The sequence below is a fragment of the Silene latifolia genome, chromosome 7 (assembly GCF_048544455.1).
Source record: "Silene latifolia isolate original U9 population chromosome 7, ASM4854445v1, whole genome shotgun sequence".
Classification (NCBI taxonomy): Eukaryota; Viridiplantae; Streptophyta; class Magnoliopsida; order Caryophyllales; family Caryophyllaceae; genus Silene; species Silene latifolia.
Window position 1 is genome coordinate 86,431,248 of NC_133532.1, and position 12,830 is coordinate 86,444,077.

The 12,830-nt window shown below is 38.7% G+C and overlaps 2 non-coding genes across 2 annotated transcripts; both read right to left on the bottom strand.

Annotated features, from left to right (window-relative positions):
* Nucleotides 1–2,219: 2,219 nt before the first annotated feature.
* LOC141593896 (small nucleolar RNA R71) lies at nt 2,220–2,326 on the bottom strand. Its single transcript, XR_012521951.1, has one exon. It is a non-coding gene; the product is annotated as a small nucleolar RNA R71 (small nucleolar RNA).
* Nucleotides 2,327–12,507: 10,181 nt separating this feature from the next.
* On the bottom strand, nt 12,508–12,614 carry LOC141593336 (small nucleolar RNA R71). The gene has a single exon (XR_012521425.1). It is a non-coding gene; the product is annotated as a small nucleolar RNA R71 (small nucleolar RNA).
* Between the last annotated feature and the right edge of the window lie 216 nt (nt 12,615–12,830).

A 12,830-nucleotide genomic window follows, 5' to 3' on the forward strand; every position in this document is an offset into this window, starting at 1 on the left:
AATATTAATACATGTCCGACAAAGACAATATCGTGTAATTAATTCAATATACATTAATTAAATATAATCGTTTATATTTAATTTACGAATTAACTGCTTAATTCGCCTTAGCCCATTTTATTTAATCCGTATTAAATAAAATATCTCAACATCATGTTTGACTAATTATTAGTCAATAACTCGGACTAACTGCTTAGTCAATTTTGGCATCAACATGACTGTATTTTCATACCGTCACATCTCTCAAACGTATCCTATAGGTGTGACTTTTAGGGACCAGTTGATCACCGCCATCTGTATGACAATAACGTCAAACTTATCTAGCAAGCCAACCGTTATTGATAAACGTGGACCAACTGATAATAATACAAAAGTATACCCTTTGATCCTTTTAGAGATTTATAAGTCCTTGCACTAACTGTATAGGACACCAGCCCCAACACTCAATACAATCTTAATCCTATCTTAATCTTGTCTTAATCTTGTAATCAACTTTTAATCTAGTATTAATACAAATCTCGTTTCTTAATCTTTCCTTAATTTCTCTATTGTTCATCATTTATTTTGGGTAATTAGAAGATTATTTGGGTTTATTTGGAGGATTGACAACCTTCCATCAATCATCAAGTACTTCTATTATTCTTTGCTTTATTATTTGGAATCATCTTCATAGGTATAATTCTCTCTTAATCCTTTTATTATTGTTAATCATTTTCATTTGTTCATCATGTTTTGCCTTGCTAGTATGATTGACAACCTTGTTAGCATGTTAAACTTGATAATGAGTGAGTAGTTTCCTTAACTAGGGTTAATGGGGAATTAGGGGAAACCAACATGGGGATTGATTCATGCTTAATCTAATATGTTTTCATAATTAATTTGCTTGCTTGTTGTGATTCCAACTTATGCACATGTTATGTTTGATGAAATGCGAGCCTATGAATCCTTGCATTTTTTACCCATCACTTACCTTTTCAATGAGACTTGTAAGACATAAACCAACTCGAGTCTCATTAGACCATGCATATAGTTGGATAGGAAGGATTAAGTCGACTTGTAGGTGTTGTACAATCTAATCGATTTGGCTCCGGGACCCAAACCTTCTTCGGGATTGTAAGGTATACACTAACTCGATCCCATCACAATAATAAGTGCTTGCATCTAGTATAGAACATGTTTGTATGATCAAATCCCATGAATCCCTTATGAACCCATGACACCCTAGTGCTTTTAATCAATTGTTAACATCTCATTTTAATCATCTTGCTTATTTTCATTACTTTATTTACATTGTTGATTAGTTTAGTTGATCTCCTATCTCAACCCAAATTGTGACACCCTTGGACACAACCAATTGCAATTGAAAATCCTACATCAATACCCGTCCCTTGGGATCCGACCTTTACTTACCTATTTACTAAGAGTAGAGTAGTTCGTGAAGTTATAAATATTATTTTGGTCAAGGTAACTTTTGACGACGAGTAACAAAACCGACGAACCAAAAATGGCGCCGTTGCCGGGGACGGTGTTAACTTGATTTGATTTTCTTTAATTGTTTTTAGTTGTGTCTTTCTTTACCTTGGGGAAGTTAAACTCCTCAAGGTTTGTTCTAATTGTTTTCGAGTTATTTGATATTTTGCATGTCTAGGATATCACAAGGTAACTTGTTACCCATTGATCTTGAAATTGAAAGAACTTTGACCAACAATAGAAGACTTGCTAGAAATACTTTGAGAGGTATTGGTGAGATTGTGGACATTCAACCAAATAATATTGAGTTCATCAACCCTTTTGCAAGAGAAGGAGAGGATAACCCAACACAAAACCAACCACAAAATCAACCCACAATGCCTAAATTTTCATCACATTCAGTACCAACCGAGGAGAACCTACCAAATGGTACTCCTGCCCCATAACATTTAACCGGTAATTTCATTGCAAAATCCGCATTTATACAATTGGTTGAGAGAAGTCAATTTGGGGGGATGCCTAGTGAAGACCCTCATTCTTATATGGAGACCTTTTGTGACTATTGTGATGCGATTTCTCAAACCGGAGTTACTCAAGACCAAATTCGATGGGTCTTATTTCCTTTTTCTTTGATTGGTTCCGCGAAACAATGGTTGAAGAGCCTAGATAAAGCTACTCTTGGTATTGACTCTTAAAAGAAATTGGCACTTGCTTTCTACAAGAAATTTTATCCTCCGGAGAAGACTAACATGTTGAGAGCCCAAATCACCGGGTTCAAACAAAGGGATGAGGAATCTTTGTATGAAGCATGGGATAGATTCAAGGATACTTGTCGATCTTGTCCACACCATGGACTTAGCGAGTGGTTCCTTGTACAACAATTTTGGAATGGTCTATATGAAGACTCCCGAAACATTCTCAATATGGGGTCAAATGGTATGTTTACCGAAGTTGATGACAATCAAACATGGAACAAGATTGAAGAAATGGCGGTCCATAACTCACAATATAATAGACCTCGGAAGGCTACTAGAGGAGGAAAGCATGAGGTGGACTCTATTACTCAATTGGGTGCTCAACTTAGTGCCCACATTGACACCATTAATTTGAAGTTTGAGAAGGCTATGGCTAAACATGAAGAGGCCTCCAAATCACCCAAGCAACATGTTAATGCTATGGTAGCATCATCATCAATTCCAAGTGGAGTATGTGAGAGTTGTGGAACTTTGGGACATGACCAAAGTAAATGTAGGGGAACAAGTGAACAAGTAAATGCTTTCCAAGCATACAAGAGTGGTACCCCTTATTCCAACTATTACAATGAAAACACCAAATTCCACCCCAACCTCTCATACAAAAGCCAAAATGTTTAAAACCCTCAACCAGCATACACCCCACCTTAACTTCAAACTAGGGGCATTCAGTTGGAAAATAGATGTTCTCTTTGTCAGAATGGGCTTGAAAGTCACGATCATCTTTTCTTCAATTGTGCTTACTCTACTGCTGTTTGGGATAAGCTGCTTCACTGGATGAGTTATAATAATTTGGGTTATAATCTGATTACCATCTTAGAAAATTCTGGAGCAACAGGGAAGCATTGTAGATGGGAGCATGCCGGGTTTCAGGTTACAGTAGCAGCTGCTGTTTACCAGCTTTGGGGAGAGCGTAATGCTAGAATCTTCTGTAATAGGCATTCTAGTATTGATGCTTGTGTTAATCATGTTAAATTTTTGGTTTGTGTCAGGATGTTTATGTGGAAAACACATAAATATTATAGTCGTATTGTTGATAGGCTAAGTACTTAGTGGCTTCCTAGTCTAGAGGATAGTTTTGCAAAATCCTTGTAATTTCATTTATCTTGAATGAAATGATACCTTTTTTGCAAAAAAAAAACATACACCCCACCTCCAATGAGAAACCAAGCTCAAAGACCCTTTTACAATCAAAACCAAAATTATCAAAACCAACCTTCATACAATCAAACAAATGACCAAGGTTTTGATGTTCAAAAAGCGGTCCTCCAAATACAAAAGAACCAACAAGAATTTTTCACTTAAATGCAAAAGGATAGTCAAGCAAAAGACATCACCATCAACAACATACTAGCTCACACGAAGATGTTGGAAACCCAAATGTCTCAATTAGCATCTTCTAGTTCACAAAGACAAAAGGGGCAATTACCACCTCAAGGTAATCCCCCAAGACATGAGTCGGTGAGTGTCATCCATTTGAGGAGTGGTACAAGGTATGAAGGGCCGAAGAGGCCCGTTGCTGAAGTTGTTGTGAATGCTAGTGACTAGGAAAGAGTTGAAGACTCTAAGAAAGAAGAAGAACCCACCACCATTCAAGAAGTTTCAAAGGAGAATGAAGAGAAGGCTAAGGAGAAAGAGCCTATTGTGATTCGGATTCTATTTCCAAGTCGTCAAACTAAGCCTAAGTTTGATGAACAACTTCGAAAGTTTATGGAGATTGTGAAAAACATGGAAGTCTCAATTCCATTTACGGAATTGATCAATCACGTTCCGGCATATGCGAAATACATGAAAGATATTCTTACAAAGAATAAATCCATCCGGAAGCTTGAGACTATTGCTTTCACTAAGGTGAGTAGTGTCATCCTACAAGGAAGTTCACCTCCAAAACTAAAGGATCTGGAAAGTTTCTCTATTCCATGCACCATTGGCGATACTACAATCAACAAAGCTCTATGTGACCTTGGGGCAAGTGTGAGTGTCATGCCATATTCGGTGTGCAAAAGGTTAGGAATGGGAGAGCTCAAGTGCACTAATATCACACTCCAAATGGCGGATCGATCACCGAAGACACCTTTAGGGGTATGGGAGGATGTACCGGTAAGAATTGGCAAGTTCTTCAACCCGGTGGACTTCGTTATTGTTGAAATGGAGGAAGGCTCCAACATTCCTATCATTTTAGGAAGACCTTTCTTACACACCGTGGGAGCGGTGATTGATGTGAAACATGGAGAGCTCACACTTGAAGTGGGAGATGAAACAATCACTTTTAATCTTGACAAGACAATGAGAGCTCCCCGACTACATGAGCCATGTTTCATGATTGATCACTATAGCCGAGAAAGTGATAGGAAGAAGTTGGCATCTCAATGCAAAGAACACGCTATGAGTAAAGAATCACCACCCATATGGGAGAAGAAAATGGGTAATCTCCAAGATGCTCCATCCAAAGAGAAAAAATGTTTCAACAAGAATGAGAGCTTGAATAGCTCACCACCACTCTTGACAAGAGAAGAAGAAGGCCTCATTGGCCATAATGACAAGAAGAAAGAGGAGTTGTTCTCATAAACTCATGATACTATTGGGGAACAATTAGATGAAGTATGCGGTCTTTGGGATGATGAGTTTGAAGGGTTATTCAATCCTTATATTGGTAATGCTATAACCCAAGACCACAATGAAGAACAGCATGTGCAAAGGTCTATTGAGGATCTTTATCATAACAATGAACAAGCCTTCGATTACTTCTTCAAGGTGTTGAGCAACATCAACAACACCTTGGCTATGCCCCCTTAACATCTCATACATGGATGAGAGTTTGGTGGAGTCTTCCCTAAACCACCACATGTAAATATTCTAACCCCTTAAAGTGCATTTTACTTATTGTACTGCATTCTTGTCAATTTTGGATTTGTATTTTTATGCTTTGATCAAGATTTTCATTTTGAGAGAAAGTGAGGGAGGGACTTATATGTTTATTGATGTGTAGTGTTTTGACATAGTGTGGGGATAGCAATTGCCTAGACTATCCAAGCCTTCGTACTGCCCCCACAATGAAGACTAAAGGAATGAAGAGTAAATGACTCGGGTTATGAAATACCCACGGGTGGAACTGAATCCGTGAGGTACAGGGACAATCCGAGCGGCCCGACAGCAATCCGCTCGTCCTGGAATAAAATATGAGTGTCTTCATATAGAATCCGCTCGTCTCAGCCAAGACGCTCGTCTCACTAATGATCCGCTCGTCCTGCTGTTATTAAAATTTGGGATTTCTCCCTGACAAAGAATCCGAGCGTCCTCAGAAGAATCCGCTCGTCTCAGCCAAGACGCTCGTCTCCTGCTGAAGACGCTCATCTCAGCACGGGCTCTCTTTTCTGAAATAAGCTGAGAGAGAATCCGAGCGTCCCGACCCAAAGACGCTCGTCTCCCTTGCTGAATTCAAAAATAACGGGATTAACCCCCCCCCCCCCCCTCCCATTTCATTTTACTCATTCAAAACATAAACACATCCCTAAAACCCTCAAAACCCTCAATCCCTCCATCCATAAAAATCAATTTTCTTAGCCAAATTCACCCAAATTAATTCCAAACTCCCTCAAAACTCAAACAAATCACTCCTTTGTCAACAACAAGCAATTAAAACACCAAAATCCTCAAAGTTTGAATCGATTTTCTAGGGTACAAAGGCAAAATTCGAATTTCCTAAATCGATTTGGGTCTTATTGAAACTTGAGGGATTCAAGCAAATCTTTTGGTGTTACTACATACAAGGAGAAGATGGTTAAGACAAAAGGTGGAAACAAGGCACTTCCAAAGAAGAATCTCTCAAAAAGGCAACAAGCTCTTCAAGCTTCCAAAGCTTTGGCTTTGGTGGTTCAAAGTGCAAGGATGGAAATTCAAGAGACTACTTCTCCTATGGTAGAAACTACTACTTCTACTCCGGTTGTTGAGCAACTACATGATTATCCGGAGGTAATTGTCACATCCGATGCTCATAGGAAGAAATTTGTATCCCTTTCTAAGAAATCTATTTTACCCACCAAGTTTATATGCCAAGAGACCTTGACCAAATTGGGTGTCTTTGAACAAACCAAGAATTTCTTCGAGTCCATGGGATTTCTTACTTTGTTTAATATGCAAGAGTTGATCTACTCATCCCTCACCTTGGAGTTTTTAAGCTCATTGAAAGTTACGGAGGTGGAGACTCGAACAAACATTGAATTCCGCCTTAAGAATGTTGATAGGAAAATGTCTTTTGCCGAGTTTGGTAAAGTTTTTGGCCTTAGCAATGACTCGACCTATGTGAAGAAACCCGTAACAAAATATGATCCCGCTCCTTTATGGAAGGCTATTACCGGAAGAAAGTTTACGTCTTACCATGATTGTCGTGCCCTTTATGTCCATCATTCGGGCATAATGGTGTGGCACAAGGTTGTTGGGCACACTTTGATTGCTAGAAAGAGAACAAACCACTTCACCGAGCTTGATTTTATCTATCTCGAGTCGACCTTGAATGTTGGTAGAGAGTTCACCACAAAGTACAATATTCTTCAACTCTTAATTCAGAGGTGGCTCAATATCGATTATGGCAAGGAAGGTACGGCCTTCATTGTTAATGGGGAACTGGTAACTTGGTTGGCAAAACACTTCAACCGGGACTTCAACAAAGATGACGCTTATAAACCGGTTAAGGGAGGCCATATCATTGATCTAGCCACTATGGTTCAAAAATTCAAATGGCTCAAGAACGACACTCTTGACAACAAATTCGAGTGGTTAACAAAGGATGCCAAGTCCTTCACTTTACCGAACAAAATTTGCCGACTCAATGTCCATAGGCCACACTACCTTCTCCCACTCTCCGAGGAAGCCGAGTACATTATACAACACCAAAGGGAGGACATTGCCGAGCCCTCCTCCTCTATTATCACTCCACCCTACCCATTCACCTACCATGAGTTTCAACCCGAAAATGTTAAGGTGGGGAATGACTACTTGACTCTTTTGATGCAACAAATGCACAAGCAAGCCCATGAGGATCGAGTCGATGCATATAGAGCACAATATCCGCCTCGCTTACATCTAGGCAAGGACTTCTTAACCCATCTTGTCCTTTGCCTAGTTGGGCGGATAGGGAAGTCTTCTTTCCTAGTGCTTCTAGGGATGCTAGCTTGGGTGAAGAGGAGGTTGTTGTTGAGAGTGGTGGAAAAGAAGGTGAAGTAAATGAAGAGAATGAAGAAGGTGAAGAAGAAGAGGGTAGTGAGGAAGAAGAAGAGAGTTCAAGTGATAGTGGTGAAGACTCCGGATCTATGGAGGTTGATGAAGCTTCTAGTGAAGAAGTTGATGATAATGGAGATGATAGTGATGTCGCCATGGGCGATGATTGAGGATTAGCAAGCTCTTAGGAGGATGCCACAATACTTTGTGAGTCTCCTACAGCTCCTTTAGGCTTTGTTTATTTCTCTTGTTTTTCATATAATTTTTATCTTGATCATGATTTTGAGTCCTAGCATCATTTAGAGGACTCACACCTCGGTCCCATTGATTTGTTTCTTTTATTGTTCCCACATTTAAAATCCAAAATGTCAATTGTAGTTTCATGCATAGCATCCTTATGCATGAACTCCCCCAATTTTTGACATTAGAAATAATGTATATTTTGGTTTGGGGAAGTTTATGCATATGCATTGGGAGTTAATTTAAATTATGCTCTCCAACCAAACAAAAATTCATGCATCATATAGCATAGTTTAGTTTGAATTCACTTTTGTATATACATCATATAGTTTGCATTTAGTTTAGGAATCATGAATTTTCATATAGCTTGCATAATTTCTTATCGTATTGGCCATTGAGGACAATGCCCATACTAGTGTGGAGATGGGAAATTATAACATGACTTTTAAAAACAAAAATGATAAAAATTGAAAAAAATTTGAAAAATACCAAAACATGTCTTTTTATTTTATAATCATAAAAACCATAAAAATTTGAGAAATGCAAAAATTCAAAAACATGTTCATTTCCTTCATAGTGTAGTCTTGTATATATTGTGTTTGTATATATTGTGTTTGTTCATCCTTTTTTACATTGATCGACTACGCCACATCCGAGACATAAGGATGTTGAAGACCGCATGGGATGATCTTTCCAATCTCCTTTTTCCTCTTTATGTTAATGACTAAGTGGCTTTATTTTGATTGATGCGGTATAAACAATGTGATTATAGGATTGCATTTAGATTATTTGGCATACTAGTTGGTAGAAGCATATTCATTAGGATGTATAAATGTTAGTTGCATCATGGCATATAGTTGCATTTAGGAAAAATTTTGTGAAAGCATCTATTTGGGAAACTTGACAAGTGTATATAAGCCATTATAGATACTTTTTCTTCTTAAGACTTTGCTTGTTAAAATACTTGTAAAACACCCTAGGATGTGTCATGCTAGTATCCTTTGACCCATGGATTAAGGCCTAGTCAAGAGTACCATGTGGTGTGATAACTCCTTGGCTACCATTTATTCCAAGGTGACCCTTGAAACCATGCAACCAGCATCTATGTTCTACCACATTTTGTCATCAAAGGGAATGGGCACAAAAATTGTTCAAAATTTGAGTTCAAGTATTGAAATGAAAAGCCAAAAAGGTTTGCAATTGCATCAAAAGAATAGAAGAGTAACAAAAATGAAAACTCCTATGCTTCAAATATAAGCACCCTCACTACAAATGGGGTGACTTTGAAAATGTTCAAAAAAATGCAAGAAAAAGTTGAAAAATTGTCAAGTGTTGAAAATGCCAAACATCAAAGAAATGGCAAAAAGAAATATTCTCAAAATGTCAAATGCCACAAATTGGGGGGGAAAACAACAACAAAAGCAAACTCCCATTTGAAACTCAAGTTCTATTGATCCCTTTTCTATCGTATCCACTTTTTTGCATGGTAGAAAGGGGACGAACCTTCTTCTTGTCTAGGCAAGAAGGGGAATTCCGCGATCCTCCAGTGTTTCTAACACCATAGGGAGTCTACTCTTGACGAAAGCATTTAACAATTGAGGACAAAGGTACCCTAGATTGACACAACTTGGAGGTGATTTATTGGTATCCTTCTAGGCTTAGTAGTTTGAAGAAACCGTATGTATAATGGAATGTGTACCCTTAGATTGCTTCCTCTTTAGATAATTTCCGCCACTTAGATGAGGAAAGTGGCTATTCATTTTTGTAGATGCATCAATTTCTTGTTTTGTGTGCTTAATGCTTGGATGTATCGCCATATTAGCTAGCCCCACCTTGCCTTGAAAGAAGGCATCCTACCTCATGGTTGTCTTATTGTGAGTTGAAAGGGCGGAGTGAGACCCGCTAATTGTCTCACATCGGCTATATTAGTAGGTTATTTTGAATAAGGGTCCTAGTCTTTGTCACCTCTTTACTTGGGACGAGCAAAGGTTTGGTTTGGGGATATTTGATATGACTCATATTTGAGCACATTTAGTCCCCGAATTAGCCTCGTTCCTATGCTTTATAGTGCATAATTGGGTCATTTACTATCTTTAGTTTCCCATTTTGCATATTCTTTGAGGTTTTGTTTCCTTGCTAGGAGAGGAGTGCAAACCTTGCATTTTCATGGCGAAATGGAGCTAAATTGATCGCATTCAATGACCAAGCATCAAAGGGAAGACGATACTAGAAGGCCTATGTAGATAATAAAGTAGATTGGGCAATGATGAAAGGATCCTTGCATCCTCAACAAGATCCCCGCGGATTGTTGAGGAAAGAAGAAAAGAGAAGTGCCTGTCTCACAATCCGAGCGAATTGCAGCCAATCCGAGTGTCTCCCTGCCCACAAATCCGAGCGTCCCGATTCCAAGACGCTCGTCTTGAAGCCGAGCAATCCGAGCGTCTCTCCCATGATCCGCTCGGATCCCCTTACAGACTCCACCGTGCCAGCTTCCTAGACGCTCGAGACGAGCATATCTTCGTGGGACTAGCAAAACGGAGATGCGCATCTCCTTGGAGAGGAGCACTTCCTCAACTTTTCTTAAGGGTCTTAATAGTCATTTAAGCCCTTAGTAACCCTAATCTTTAGTATAAATACCCCTTTGTACTACCTAGATTAGCATGTAATCTCAGTACAATCTTAATCCTATCTTAATCTTGTCTTAATCTTGTAATCAACTTTTAATCTAGTATTAATACATATCTCGTTTCTTAATCTTTCCTTAATTTCTCTATTTTTCATCATTTATTTTGGGTAATTAGAAGATTATTTGGGTTTATTTGGAGGATTGACAACCTTCCATCAATCATCAAGTACTTCTATTATTCTTTGCTTTATTATTTGGAATCATCTTCATAGGTATAATTCTCTCTTAATCCTTTTTATTATTGTTAATTATTTTCATTTGTTCATCATGTTTTGCCTTGCTAGTATGATTGACAACCTTGTTAGCATGTTAAACTTGATAATGAGTGAGTAGTTTTCTTAACTAGGGTTAATGGGGAATTAGGGGAAACCAATATGGGGATTGATTCATGCTTAATCTAATATGTTTTCATAATTAATTTGTTTGCTTGTTGTGATTCCAACTTATGCACATGTTATGTTTGATGAAATGCGAGCCTATGAATCCTTACAATTTTTACCCATCACTTACCTTTTCAATGAGACTTGTAAGACATAAACCAACTCGAGTCTCATTAGACCAGGCATATAGTTGGATAGGAAGGATTAAGTCGACTTGTAGGTGTTGTACAATCTAATCGATTTGGCTCCGGGACCCAAACCTTCTTAGGGATTATAAGATATACACTAACTCGATCCCATCACAATAATAAGTGCTTGCATCTAGTAGAGAACATACTTGTATGATCAAATCCCATGAATCCCCTATGAACCCATGATACCCTAGTGCTTTTAATCAATTGTTTACATCTCATTTTAATCATCTTGCTTATTTTCATTACATTATTTACATTGTTGATTAGTTTAGTTGATCTCCTATCTCAACCCAAATTGTTAATAAAAAGGGAAGATCGATTAATTGCTATTGATATCGTTTAAGTTGTTGTTTGATTATTGTACTTCTTCTAGTTAATCAACTTGAGGCCTGAGTTATTAATTAGTTTAGCGAATTAATCCTATCGCCGACCGGGTTAGAATTAATATAGGCTGCGATAATCAAATAGATTGTATCTAATTATAGCGACCGCATGTTAGAATCGATCTAAAGGGCATAATTGAGTCGACCGATCTTATGACCTTAAACAACTTGATAGATTTAGCAATTGATTGATAATCCCCGACTGATTGACCTAGTGAACCGTAAATCCTAGATTCTTAATATTATCGTTAAAACCTTCATTTAATTACTTGCAATTAGTTTATTAGAATCAAAACAAAACAAACCCCCAGAAATCGGTTACTTTAGACAGCTTAAATATTTACAGACTTAGCTTTCACCGCCTCCCTGTGGATTCGATACATGTCTTCTTTAGCTATTTTTGTTAGTCCGAGATAGATTTACTTTGGTTTGGTGATACGACTTTAGCCACATCAAATTTGGCGCCGTTGCCGGGGAGGCAACAATTGTTTAGTCTGTTTGTGTTTATTTTGTCTTTTTGTCTCAGGGAACCCAGTTCCTTGAGACCGTTCTCACACTTTTCTTGTTAGTTCCGTTTATGCCCAGGTCTAATAGGTCCGAGATTATTCCTTTTGATCCCGAACCGAGAGAAGACTTTTCGCTACGGATGACAAATTTAATCAAGAAGTGGGTCAAGTAGAAGACTTGAGTATACTTGACGTCGAAACGGCGAGCTCAATAGAGACAGCCGATCGGTCCTACGAAGAGGAAGAGGACGAAATTCCTATTCCTGAAATTCCAGTTACAACTGATATTCCCGATATTCCCATCATGCCTACTCTAGCCAGTCACTCTGAGCCGACCTTAGCTTCTATCCCACAAGGATTTAAGCTGCCCACTACTACCAATGGAACTTTTGAGATTCGGCCATCGTATATCAATCTGGTGGAACGAAATATGTTTGGAGGGACAGCTGCTGAGGATCCTGCGATGCATATGGAGAAATTTGTCACTTACTGTTGTTCTATCCCATTAACAGCTGGAGTGACACAAGACCAGGTTAAGCAGGTGCTCTTTCCTTTCTCCCTGAAAGATGGAGCTGCTGAGTGGTTGAGAGATATGGATATGGATACTGAAGGAGTTACAGACTGGAATTCCTTGGCTCTTGCTTTCTACAAGAGGTACTTCCCACCTCAAAAGACTAATACTCTGAGAAACCAAATTACTAGTTTCAAGCAAGGAGCTACTAAAGATTTGAATGAAGCTTGGACTCGCTTCAAGCGTTTAGTTCGATCAGTTCCCCATCATGGTTTCCCAAAGTGGTTCCTTTGCAACCAGTTTTATAACGGGTTGTTTGACGATCATCGTGCCCTTTTGGATTCTTCTGCTAATGGGAGGTTTCAAGACAACACCAATGATGGTGACGCGTGGAAGTTGATTGATCAGATTGCTACCCATACCGCAAGGTATGGAAATCCTAGGGGAAGCACGCGAGGTACCGGTGTTGATAGTGCCCTGGCAGCACAAAC